This window comes from Emys orbicularis, chromosome 3 (assembly GCF_028017835.1).
Source record: "Emys orbicularis isolate rEmyOrb1 chromosome 3, rEmyOrb1.hap1, whole genome shotgun sequence".
In the NCBI taxonomy this organism is placed as follows: Eukaryota; Metazoa; Chordata; order Testudines; family Emydidae; genus Emys; species Emys orbicularis.
This window is the reverse complement of record NC_088685.1, coordinates 195011410-195024434: the sequence shown is the minus strand read 5'-3', so window position 1 is coordinate 195024434 and position 13025 is coordinate 195011410.

Here is a 13025-nt window from a genome sequence, read left to right as displayed (position 1 = left end):
AGGGTGTCTCCATCCGGCCCACCACCATCACGCCCGTTCTCTTCCTCCTCCCTCCCCCCCCACCGGCTCTGAAGTGTCCATGGTGGTGCTCGGAGTGGAGGTGGGGTTAACCCCAAGTATCGCATCCAGCTCTTTGTAGAATCGGCAGGTCGCGGGGGGAGCACCCGACTGGCCATTTGCGTCGCGGGCTTTGTGGTAGGCACTCCGCGGCTCCTTCACTTTAATCCTGCACTGCAGGGTGTCCCGGTCATGGCCCCTTTCCATCATGTCCTTTGATACCTTCCCGAAGGTATTGTAATTCCTACGGCTGGAGTACAGCTGGGACTGTACAGCTTCCTCCCCCCAAACACTGATGAGGTCCAGCAACTCGCCATTGCTCCATACTGGGGCTCGCTTGGCGCGTGGAGGCATGGTCACCTGGAAAGATTCGCTGATAGCACTCCATGCCACGCCGGGCTGAGCAAACAGGAAGGGGATTTTTAAAATTCCCGGGGAATGTAAAGGGTGGGTCACATGGTTGGTTACCTGAGGCCAGGGCAGTAGAGTTTGAACTGATGACCAGAGTGGCTAGAACAGGCATTGTGGGATACTGCTGAATAATTCTGGAGGCCATTCACAGCGCATTGGGCGGCCACACTAGCGCTGCAGCGGCAGTGCAATACTCGCTATTCCTCTCGGAGAGGTGGAGTACATGCAGCGCTGCAACCACGGAGATACAGCGCTGCAAATGCCTTGCCAGTGGACGGGGAGTGAGTTACAGCGCTGGGGGAGGCTTTATTTACAGTGCTGTAACTCGCAAGTGTAGCCAAGGCCTCAGATGTCACAGCTAAATACAAGGTGGTACAGATTGTTTAGCTTAAGTAGTTAGCACATATTGTAAGGGACCATTTGAGGTAGAGTGGCCCGTTAACACTGCTGAAGTCACAGGACAAAAAGAGGGTTTAGTGTGTTACAGATAGTTGTAATAAGCCATAAATCAAGTGTCTCTGTTCGGTCCATGATGTAACTAGCAGAGCAATGAATTTAAGCTCCCAGGCTCATCTTTTGAAAGTGTTGTGCAGGTTTCCTTTGAAGACAAGGACTGATACATCAGATAGGGAGTGATCGCTTTGTGAAACATGGTCACCCACAGGTGATAAGGTGTTTTTGTCTTTTATCATTTTCTTGTGTGAGTTCATTCGAGAGTGTAGAGATTGCCTGGTTTTACCCACGTAATTGTTCTCGGGGCATTTAGTGCACAGGATGAGGTACACCACACAGTGTGATGGGCATGTTGTGGGGGGTGTTTATTATTGTAGCAGTGGAGATATGTCTGAGATTTTGCAGGCTGGGTCTGGTGCCGTGTCCATTTGTTATGCATAGTGGCATAGACACCGACTCCATGGGTGCTCCAGGGCTAAGCAACCGGCAGCCAGCTCCTCCCCCTCCCCACAGCGCCTTCAACCTATCAGTGGCCCTGCCAATCAACTCCTCCCAGTGCCTCCCACCTGCCACAATCAGCTGTTCTGTGGAGTGCAGGAGGCGCTATGGGGAGGGGATGGAACTGGGTGGGAAGAGGTAGCAGGAAGAGGCAGGGTGGAGGCTGGTGGCAGGGTGAAGAGGTGGAAGTGGGGGCGGAGCCTGGGGCAAAGTGGGGGTTGAGCACCCCTGGGGCAAGGAGCAAGCTGGTACCTGTGCACAGTGGTACCCTACTGGCAGGGCCATCCTTAGGCATACGCAGCTGCGTAGGGCACCCGAAAATTTGGGGCACTCCTGGGTCTTAGTGTCCAACCTTCCACCTCTTCCTATCCCTGTTCTGACCCTTCCTGTAGGCTCCCACAGGTAGCTGCTGTAGCCTGGTGCCTCTTACTCCGGAAGGGATCTAGTAACTTAAAAGTGAAAAAGCCTCCAGCCTGCCAGACCTATTAGCACAACATTGAAACTATTAAAGAGCCTTTCAAGTGGTAATGAAGCCATTTAACAGGCATTTGCCAACCCCCAGGTATATACTGTCAGTTTCTGAATTTACTGACAAAAACAGTTGTGCATGACTGTAATATTTACTCAGAACATGTTAGTCTACAGGACCTTAGTTTAAAATTTGCTTTAAAAATATTTCATTAATGTCTTGCCAAAGATGGTAAAATCACCTCTCTCAAAAATCCTTGAGGAGGGCCCTTAAAGAGACCACATCCCTTTCTTGCCAGATAGTTGGACAAACGAGTTTCCTTTTCTTTACTTCTGACTATTTGATGAACTAGTTTTAAGAGAACCCTCTAGCAACATCAGTACCTTAGTAAAATATAAAATCCTTTGTTATGCCTAAAATCTTTAGAATAATAGAATATCAGGGTTGGAAGGGACCTGAGGAGGTCATCTAGTCCAACCCCCTGCTCAAAGCAGGACCAATCCCTAACTAAATCCCCAAATCCCTAAATGGCCCCCTCAAGGATTGAACTCTCAACTCTGGGTTTAACAGGCCAATGCTCAAACCACTGAGCTATCCCTCCCCCCGAAACATATTGGAAACATATTTTTTAAAGTTGGAGAAATTTCATATACATGTCTATTGTTATGAAGATCACATAAAGTAAATTAGTGTTCCCTTTTTTTTAAAAGCAATGAACATTGTTATGAACACACTAAACCTCTGTGACTGATTAATTTAAAATAATGTCTTTGTTTCAGTGAGTTAAATATATAGTAATCTGGAATGATTACTTTATGAAGGCTTAAGAGTACATTTAAAATATAAAACTAGCTCAGAAATACTGATTAAGAAAATGTAAAACAGAGAAGAGCTGCATCATGTATTCCATAATATTTAATGTTGTATGACAAAGTTCAGGGTATATCAAAAAAACCCTGACTGACATTTTTTATTCCCAAGTTTATTGCTTTTAATTAGGTACCTTCTGCATGTCCAGTCTTCATCTTCTGGCATGCAGTGGAAAACATGTTCCATTTTCTTTAGAAAGAAATTGCAGAAGAGTGGTTTTTTCAAATGTCATTTGCTTCATTTGGATTCAGGAATTTGGCTGTAAGGGGGTGTGCAGAGTGGGGAAGGGAAGAGAGGAGGGAGAGGGCGGGGTTTGGGCGGAGTGGGGCGGGGCCTGGGGCAGAGCAGGAGTGGAGTATGGGCGGGGTCACAGGTGGGCTGGGGAGCTAGCCTCCCCGAGCGGCAGCTTCACCCACCGCCCAAGACAGCAAGTAAGAGCGGGTTGGCTTCCGCACACCCAGTGTGCCACTGCAGTCTCCTTAGGCAGGGCCCGTATTCACAGAGCCAAATGCGTCGGCACCATGCATTCTGCATGAGGGAGAGGGTATGGGGATCTCTGCGGGGAACAGTGATTCTCTGCCGCCATGAGGTGGGCCGGGCGGCTCAGTATCCTTTGCTGCCTTGTCCCTCCCCCCTGGGCTGTGAGCCCGGGCAGCCATCGGGCATAGAGGCACCAGTTTAATAATACTGCGTAGGGCCCCATAAATCCTAAGGACGGCTCTGCCTACTGGAAACAGAACCCTTAGGCTCACTGTCAACCCTTTGTGTCAGAATCCCTCAGGATCTTTCTGTCAGAGTCTGTCAACCTCCTTCCAAAATGGCTGCTGTGCGTCAGTCTCTTCTGGCCCCTCCCCTGCTGCCATCCAAGAAAAGAAAACCCAGAGGAAGAATTGTCTTGAAAGAGTAAACCCTTTCAAAGCTTACACATACATGGGAACTTTGTGAAGGCTGAAATCATGAGTCCACAACCCATTTTTGAGAACCACTAACGATAATGTTGATCATTAGGGATTATTATTATTTGTTTGTTAAGCACTCATAGTGTACCCAATTCTTATTTATTTAATGTGTTCCAGTAGCACCCACAATTTGCTAGGCACTGCTCACACACACAGGAAGACACAGCCTCTGTCCCAAAGAGCTTAGTATCTAAGGTTCCAACCCGCCAGACACGTGAGCATTTGCTCAACTTTACACATTGAGTTTAATGGGGCTTGTCTCGTGCATAAAGCTAAGTATATGCTTAAATGTTTGTGGGATCGGGGCCTAAGAACATAAGCAACATAACAAGGGGTGGAGGAAAAGGATCCACTCAAAATAAGTACAATTTTTATATAGTTTATACTAGTTTATACTTTTAAAAATATCTGCTATAGCTGTGGTTTTTCAACAGTGATTTTGGGTGCATCAGTTTTGGGGTGCCCAACTAGAGATATCTTAAAGTAGCTGGATTTTCAAAAGGTAGGCACTCAGCACATTTCTCAAGCTGGTCACCCCAAAACTGAGATGCTCTGACTCACTAATCACTGTTGAAAGACTTGTCCTTTAATTTTAAAAATTAAATTAACACATATCAGCTGAACCCAGCATGCCAACATTCTCTCCATTATTAATTGGCCAGTTTCTAGCAGGCATCACAGAAAAACTGGGTCTGGAGGAAGAATATGAAGGAGCATAGAATAGTGCCTTACAGATCAGTTTCAGGAGGGCATTCCATTCACATGGGGTAGTGAAGAAGAAGAAGGCGTGGGACGTTTGTGTGATGCTGATAAATGCGAGGACAAGGTGGCACCAATGGCAGAGCTGAGGAGGCTGGGGTGATACGATAAGAGACAAGTGTGGATAAGTAGGGAGGAGAGGGGTTGTGATGGGCCTTGAAGCTGAGGACAAGAAGCTTGTAATTGATGTGGTGAAACGGGGAAGCAGCTGGAGGGATTTAAAAGAGTGGGGTGAAATGATCAGGGCAAAGGGACTGAAGGCAGGGCCAGAGAGAAATCCCTAATGACCTCCAAACACATGTGTAAACCGACTATCTTCTAAAAAAAAGTCTGAAACCATCCATTCCAACTGAGGCCTGTGTGACTCCCCAAAAGTCATTCTTTTCACTGGCACTCTTGCCTGCTGGCTGCATTTCTGACACTAATGCTTTCATGGGCAGACAAGAAACTTGTCCAATATGACAACAGCAAAGAGACCTACCAAAAGCCAAAGCAATAAATAACAGCTTGTTTGCAGAGTGAACTTTTCCTATGCCTTTTGGAGTGTAGAAGCCCACCAGAACAGCTGTCTTACATGGGCCAAGGGCCTGAAAGGCAGGGCTTGAAGCCAAATATTCAGGTATTCTAATTCAAGTTGTACTGCTGCCTTGCTCTATTGCCTTGGGCAAGTCACAGGCAGTCAGTTTTTCAGAAGCATCTACTAAGTTTGGCCACCTCCATTTGCAGGAGCCATCTTGAGAGGAAAGAGAGCAGTTCCATAGCAGCCACACCAAACTCTGGCTGCAACAAACCCCTGACCTGGGGAAAACCAGCCCTGCTATCAGGAAGAGAGCAGCAGTCACACTGGGTCCCAGCCTGAAAGGAACGTGTCAGCTAGCCATTGCAGACCTGAGAGATGACCTTTTACCATCATTGCTATCACTAATGCTAAGATGAGCTGACCAGGAGATCTGCACCTGCCTAGTTTCAGAGAAGAAAAGCTGCAGCCATCCTCCAGCCCAGAGCAGCAACACATGCCAGTTCCTGAAGGCTCCACCAGCCAAATTACTGTGTTCCAGAAGGGCCAGTGTCCTGGTAGGCGACCAGACTCCTCTGCCTGACCTGGAGGCCTGATCTGGATAAGTGTAAGCAGTCCCAGAGGCACATCTCTGCAACTCCTTTCTGAGCTAGAACAGGGTATTAGATAGACTCTTGGACAACATGTATGCAGACTGTGGGCTTGAGACTCCACTGTCTTTTGTGTTGTCACCAACACTGTTACAAGGTAAGTGTAAATCACTACCACACGGGAATGGCTGTACACTCATTCTGCACAGGCATAAATGATTAGGTGAGGTGCAAGTCAGTGATGAATTGAGCCTTATTTACTCCATGGGCCAGATTCTTGGCTGTTGTAAATCAGCCTAGTTCCTTTGATGGCAATGGAGCACCTGAGACTCCGGCTTCATATTTCTGCTACTGCACCTCTGTTATGAAGACCCATTGCAGGCAGCAGCTTTGGCTCCCTGAGCTCTGTTGTAGGCCATTCTTGTCACATGACTAGGGGTCTATGATCTCTGGTTTTTTCTGCTAATTTATCTCCTGGAGCTTTCTACAAATAATAGCAAAAGATCTCCAGGTCCCTCTGCTTCTGTTGAGGGTGGAGGTAGAGGGGGCAAGGGTGTCTAACAAACACATAATTTTCTTCTCACTTCATTGTTCCCTCTCCATCTGAAATGGCAGGTGTGCTGAGCAGGAATGGTGTGTGAATCGATTTGGAGGCAATCAGTGACACAGCAGCTGGCCAGAGCCGAACACCAAGTCATCGATTGGCTCCAAATCAATTTGCACACCGCTCCTGCTCACGTTACCTGCCATTTCAGACAAAGAGGGAACAGTGAAGTGAGAAGAAAATTGCACAAAAGTACACTGGGACCTTTCTAAATAATCTGAGAGGTCACTTACTAGCCACCCTTCCCTTCTTGTATGTGTGTCTATACTATAGATGAAAGTATGTGATGGGGATATATTGCTATGCCTTGTCCCATGGTTAGATGCCATTGAAAGGGAACATAAGACATTGGGAGAAACACTGATGACTGGCAGATAGCCTGGATAAGACACACTGGGCTAGATTCTCTGTTGCCTTGCACCTTCTGTATTAGCTATTTACACTAGTGCAAAGTGGGTATAAGGCTCTGCCATTCTCAGCTGCTCAGGTGTAAACAACGACCCAAGGTAACAGACAGTGGAGAATCGGGCCCTTTAGTTTCTGAACACACTTATCAGTGAATTGGTTTTGTATGTTTTAATAATACAGATGTTGTGCATGCCTGGAAGGCCTTCCATCTGCAGATGTCAATGTGCTTTATAAGCATCCATGAATTAAGACACCCAGCACTCATGTCAGGTAGAGGGGTATTATTACCCCCAGTAACAAGATGTGTGCCAAGCATAATTGCTTAGTCACTTTGGTTTGATGGTGCTTTCCTTTCCCCCTTCCTTTGTATGTATCTTCCCATCTAATTTGGACTGTAGACTCTTTTGAGCACGGACCTTGGCCCCAATTCATTCCCTGCTCCAGTGCAGGGACCAAAAGAGGCAGCTTGTGCTCCCCTATCCTGAGGCTACCATTGGCCAGTCTGGCCCGGGCACAGGTCCGAATTGCCATGAAGGATACCCTAACCTGTGCCCCAGGTTGTCATGGCTCTATGGGCCTTGCAGCAGCTAATGAATACCTGAGGCATAGGAACACCCAGGACACATACTGAATGTCCCCTTCCCAGAGGCTCTTGCACTGGGGCACAGACACATCATGCACTGTGGGTATTTCTGGGGGGAAGCTTAGCCAGTGCAAAGTGATCATAGGGTAGCCATGAATTGGGCACCCTATCTTCATACATGTCTGCACAGCACCAAAGTGGCAATGCACAGCAATGTCCGTAAACTGCCATGGGCATAATAATTTTACTGATCAGGAAAGTGAGGCACTGCACGATTGATTGTGCAAAGTCATATTGCAAGTCAATGCCATATCTTGACTCAACACTTAACCACATTTAATCACTAGATCATGCTGCCTCTCTTCTTAATAACAAAATAAAACGATGTAGATAGCATACAGCTAAATACATTTGAAAGATGCAGTGGAAGCTAGGATAGGGGCTCTGTATTTGTTCCGCTGCCATTCAGGCATGGTGAGTGCGTAAACAGAGCAGAGAGCTGCATTCCTTGCATTGCTTTTGGGGTTAGCAACTGAACTAGGTAAAATGAAAAACACTGAACACAGGTCCTGCCAGGTTCAGTAGAAGAAGAACTAGTTTTCAACTACTTTATTATTCACTAATTATTAATGCAAGGATTGACTACATGCTTATCTGTTTACAGTGGGTTAGATTGCAGATAGTCCTAAAGCAGAAGGAAGGAAGGATTCTCCACCTCACCCTTTGCACAGGACTCCTACATCACTTAGATTGTGAACTCTTTGAGGCAGGGACCTTATGTTCTTACGTTCTTATGAACGGCCATACTCGGTCAGACCAAAGGTCCATCAAGCCCAGTATCCTGTCCTCTGACAGTGGCCAATGGCAGGTGCCCCAAAGGGAATGAACAGACACGTTATCATCAAGTGATCCATGCCTTGTCACCCAGCTTCTGGCAAACAGAGGCTAGGGACACAATTCCTGCCCATCCTGGCTAATAGCCATTGATTGACCTATCTTCCATGAATCTATCTAGCTCCCTTTTGAACCCCATTATAGTATTGGCCTTCACAACACCCTGTGGCAAGAAGTTCCAGAGGTTGACAGTGCGTTGTGTGAAAAAATACTTTCTTGTGTTTGTTTTAAACCTGCTACCTATTAATTTCATTTGGTGGCCCCTTGTTCTTGTATTATGAGAAGGAGTAAATAACACTTATTTACTTTCTCTATACCACTCATGATTTTATAGACCTCTATCATATCCCCCCTTAGTCGCCTCTTTTCCAAGCTGAAAAGTCCCAGTCTTATTCATCTCTCCTCATATGGAAGCTGTTCTATACCCCTAATCATTTTTGTTGCCCTTTTCTGAACCTTTTCCAATTCCAGTATATCTTTTTTGAGATGGGGCGACCACATCTGCATGCAGCATTCAAGGTGTGGGCATACCATGGATTTATATAGAGGCAATATGATATTTTCTGTCTTATTATCTATCCCTTTCTTGATGATTCCCAACATTCTGTTCGCTTTTTTGACTGCCGCTGCACATTGAGTGGATGTATTCAGAGAACTTAGGGGGAGGGATAGCTCAGTGGTTTGAGCATTGGCCTGCTAAACCCAGGGTTGTGAGTTCAATCCTTGATGGAGTCATTTAGGGAACTGGGGTAAAAATCTGTCTGGGGATTGGTCCTGCTTTGAGCAGGGGGTTGGACTAGATGACCTCCTGAGGTCCCTTCCAACCCTGATATTCTATGACATTCTATAACTATCCACAATGACTCCAAGATCTCTTTCTTGAGTGGAAACAGCTAATTTAGACCCCATCATTGTATATGTATAGTTAGGATTATGTTTTCCAATGTGCATTACTTTGCATTTATCAACATTAAATTTCATCTGCCATTTAGTCACCCTGTTTTGTGAGATCCTTTTGTAGCTCTTCACAGTCTGCCTGGGACTTAACTATCTTGAGTAGTTTTGTATCATCTGCAAATTTTGCAACCTCACTGTTTACCCCTTTTTTCCAGATCATTTATGAATATGTTAAATAGGACTGGGCCCAGTACAGATCCCAGTTTGCCTGGTACTGAAGTGAGGCTTACTGGCCTGTAGTTGTCAGGGTCACCTCTGGAGCCCTTTTTAAAATTTGGCATCACATTAGCTATCCTCCAGTCATTTGGTACAGAAGCTGATTTAAATGATAGGTTACAGACTACAGTTAGTAGTTCTGCAATTTCACATTTGAGTTCCTTCAGAACTCGGGTGAATACCATCAGGTCCTGGAGACTTATTACTGTTTTGTTTATCAATTTGTTTCAAAACCTCCTCTAATGACACCTCATTGGGAAAGTTCCTCGGATCTGTCACCCAAAAAGAATGGCTCAGGTTTGGGAATCTCCCTCACATCTTCAACAGTGAAGACTGATGCAAAGAATTCATTTAGTTTCTCCACAATGGACTTATCATCTTTGAGTGCTCTTTAGCATCTCGACCGTCCAGTGGCCTCACTGGTTGTTTAGCAGGCTTTCTGCTTCTGATGTATTTTTTAAAAAAATTGCTATTGCTTTTGGAGTCTTTGGCTAGCTGTTCTTCAAATTCTTTTTTGGTCTTTCTAATTATATTTTTACACTTCATTTGCCAGAGTTTATGCTCTTTTCTATTTTCCTCATCAGGATTTATCTTCCACTTTTTAAAGAATGCCTTTTTGCCTCTCACTGCTTCTTTTCCTTGATGTTTAACCACGGTGGGTCTTTTTTGGTTCTCTTACTATGTTTTTTAATTTGGGGTATACATTTAAATTGAGCCTCTATTATGGTGTCTTTAAAAAGTTTCCATGCAGCTTGCAAAGACCGTCTTTGTTTTGAGCACCTAGCACAATGGGGACCTGGTCCATGCCTAGGGCTCCTAATTCATAATAATTAGTAACAGCTCTGGGGCTCAAGAGAGCGCAGGGTCTGCATGTCAGATGCTCCCCCGAGAGAAAGTGGACAAATGGAACCATGCAAATGGTTAGCTGGTTTAACCTTAGAGTGGGATCTTGCAAATTATTATATCCCCTGTCGATGCAATAGGGATGTGTGTGTCTGTGAGGCACAATGCCTCCGGTGTGGGCTCATACTGTGGGCTCTGCATACAAGCACAAAGCAGCCAAGTAGTTGCAATTTAGTCTACATATTTTTTTGTGTACCGTATCAACCTTCACATGTCCTGGAGGCTTTGCACTTGTACACTGGGCATGCACTAAAAGGTGCCCATGTCTGGGATTTTAAAATACATTTAAGTCCATCTTTAAAGGGACATAACAGGTCATTTCAAATTTGAGGCTATCAAAAATAATTGCAGAAGTCAAAATGTTGTCATTTCTCTGGGAGTATTAAAACCACATAGGCCATGGTGGCGAGGGTGGAAAAGGGGCTGGCTGGCTGGAGTGCTTTACCCATCTGACACGTGCTGATGCTTTTCATCCGTCACCTGTTAATCTCAGACCTGTGGATCTTGCCTACCCAGACTGGATTTTAGCTGTTACTATGAAAGTAGCCTCCCCTTTTGAGGAGTATATAGGAGGGGAACTTGATTGCTCAAAGGATTGCTGATGGGCTATTTTGCTTTCAGAACAAGCCTTAGTATTTTGCGTGGGCCTGCACAATAATTTTTCCAGCATAAGAGATTCCTGCACACTGTAATCACATCACTATGTATAGGGCTGGCCTGGAGAACCTGGAGAGGGTTAGTGAGATGATTCTTTGGGTTGTAAAAAATGTAACTGACTCACTGTAGACATGAAAATGTGTATGAGTGTGTGTATCTCTTTAAATGCACTTCTCAGCATGCACACAGCCTAGAGTTGCCAACTTTCTAATAGCAGAGAACCAAACACCCTTGACCCGCCTCTTGTCCTACCCCTTCTCCGAGGCCCCATCCCTCACTCACTCCATCCATCCTTGCTCACTGTCCCCCACCCTTGCTCACTCGCTCATTTTCACTGGGCTGGGGCAGGGGGTTGGGGTGAGGGAGGGGATGAAGGCTCCAGCTTAGGGTGAGGGCTCTGGGGTGGAGCTGGGGATGAGGGGTTTTGGGTGCAGGAGGGGGCTCCAGTTTGAGGCTGAGGGGGGGTTGGAGTGTGGGAGGGGAGCTCTAGGCTGGTGCAGGAGATTAGGGTGTGGGAGGGAGTACGGGCTCTGGGCCGGGGGTGCGGGCTCCGGGATGGGGCCAGAAATGAGAGGTTCAGGGTGCAGGAGGTGGCTCCAGGCAGGGGCATGGGGCTGGGGCCTGGGACACGGCGGTGGGCTGTGGGCTCTGGGAAGGAGTTTGGGTTTGGGAGGGATACTGAGCTGGGGCAGGGGTTTAGGAAGTGGGAGAGGGCTTGGGGTGTGGGCTCTGGGCGGCGCTGACCTCAGGCAGCTCCCAGGAAGCAGCCAGCATGTCCGGCTCCTAGGCAGAGGCACAGCCAGGAGACTCTGCATGCTCCCCCCCCCACAGCAGGTGCCACACCCGCAGCTCCCATTGGCTGCGGTTCCTGGCCAATGGGAGCTGTGGAGCCGGTGCTTGGGGCAGGGGCAGCGCGCAGAGCCCCTGTAGCCTCCCCTCCGCCTAGGAGCTGGACATGTTGGCTGCTTCCTGGGAGCCACATGGAGCGGGCAGGGAGCCTGCCTGCCCCCCTGTGCTGCCAACGGGACTTTTAACGGCCTGGTCAGCGGTGCTGACTGAAGCCACCAGGGTCTCTTTTCAACTGGGTGTTTCGGTCGAAAACTGGATACCTGGCAACCCTAACACAGCCTCCTGCTGTGGAACTGGAGCCCAGCTGCCTGTGCTGGAGTCCCACAGAGTTGCAAATGTTTTTTAAAAAGATTTGAAAGGGACAGTTGTCTGATAAATTGGTGGTTGGGGGACACTAGGCCTCTAGCTGGTGACCTGTTATGGGCATTCTGATGATTTCTACCCCTCTTTATTTTTTCATTCATAGGGTTTCTATGACACTCTTCCCCATACTATCTGAGCACCTCACAAACGCTGATGGATTTAGCTCGGCAACACCCATGTGAGGTGTGGAAGTATTATAATACCCATTGTGTAGATGGGAATCTGAGACAGAGAGAACAATTAAGAGCCTACTCCTGCTCTTGTGAAATCAGTGTCAAAATTCCCATTGGCATCTAAAAAACAGAATCAAGCCCCTAGTGACTTGCCTGAAGTCACACAGGAAATCAGTGGCAGAGGCAGGAACAGAACTAGCTATATCTCTGGGTTCTTACATTGGCACCCATCACTTTAGTAGTGGAGTGCCTCGCAAGAACAACAGTCTCTCTCTCTCTTTTATGTTCTTGCTGGCAACATCAGGTTGTTAAGGTTTGTTTAATGGGATTTGAGAGACCTGGGTTCTCTTCCCCGCTCTGTCACTGGCCTGCTGGATGACCTTGGGCAAGTTACTTCCCTTCTCTGTGCTTCAGTTCCCCCATCTGTAAAACAGGGAGAAGGATAGTGACCTCCTTTCTAAAGCACATTGATGAAAAGTGATATATAGGAGCTAGGTATTATTCTTAATGATTATGGAATGTAAAAGTGATGGTGTGAAGAAGGGTACAGTTCTTGGGCTAACAAGTGAGTCTTGCATTTAGCTTGGAAAGTGGGGAGATTAAGGGTTGGTTTTGTTCCATTTGCTAGTAATTTCCATAGTCTTGCTCCAGCAACAGGGAAGCTGAGGCAAAAATCTTACTGTCTTGACAAAGGTCACTGAGGGAGCTGGTGTTAGAACCAGGATTAGGAGTCCCTTGTTCTGGATCGTATCCACTAGTTCAGGTAGTTGAAAGCAGCTATCAAATCCCCCCTCATTCTTCTCTTCTGCAGACTAAACAATCCCAGTTTCCTCAG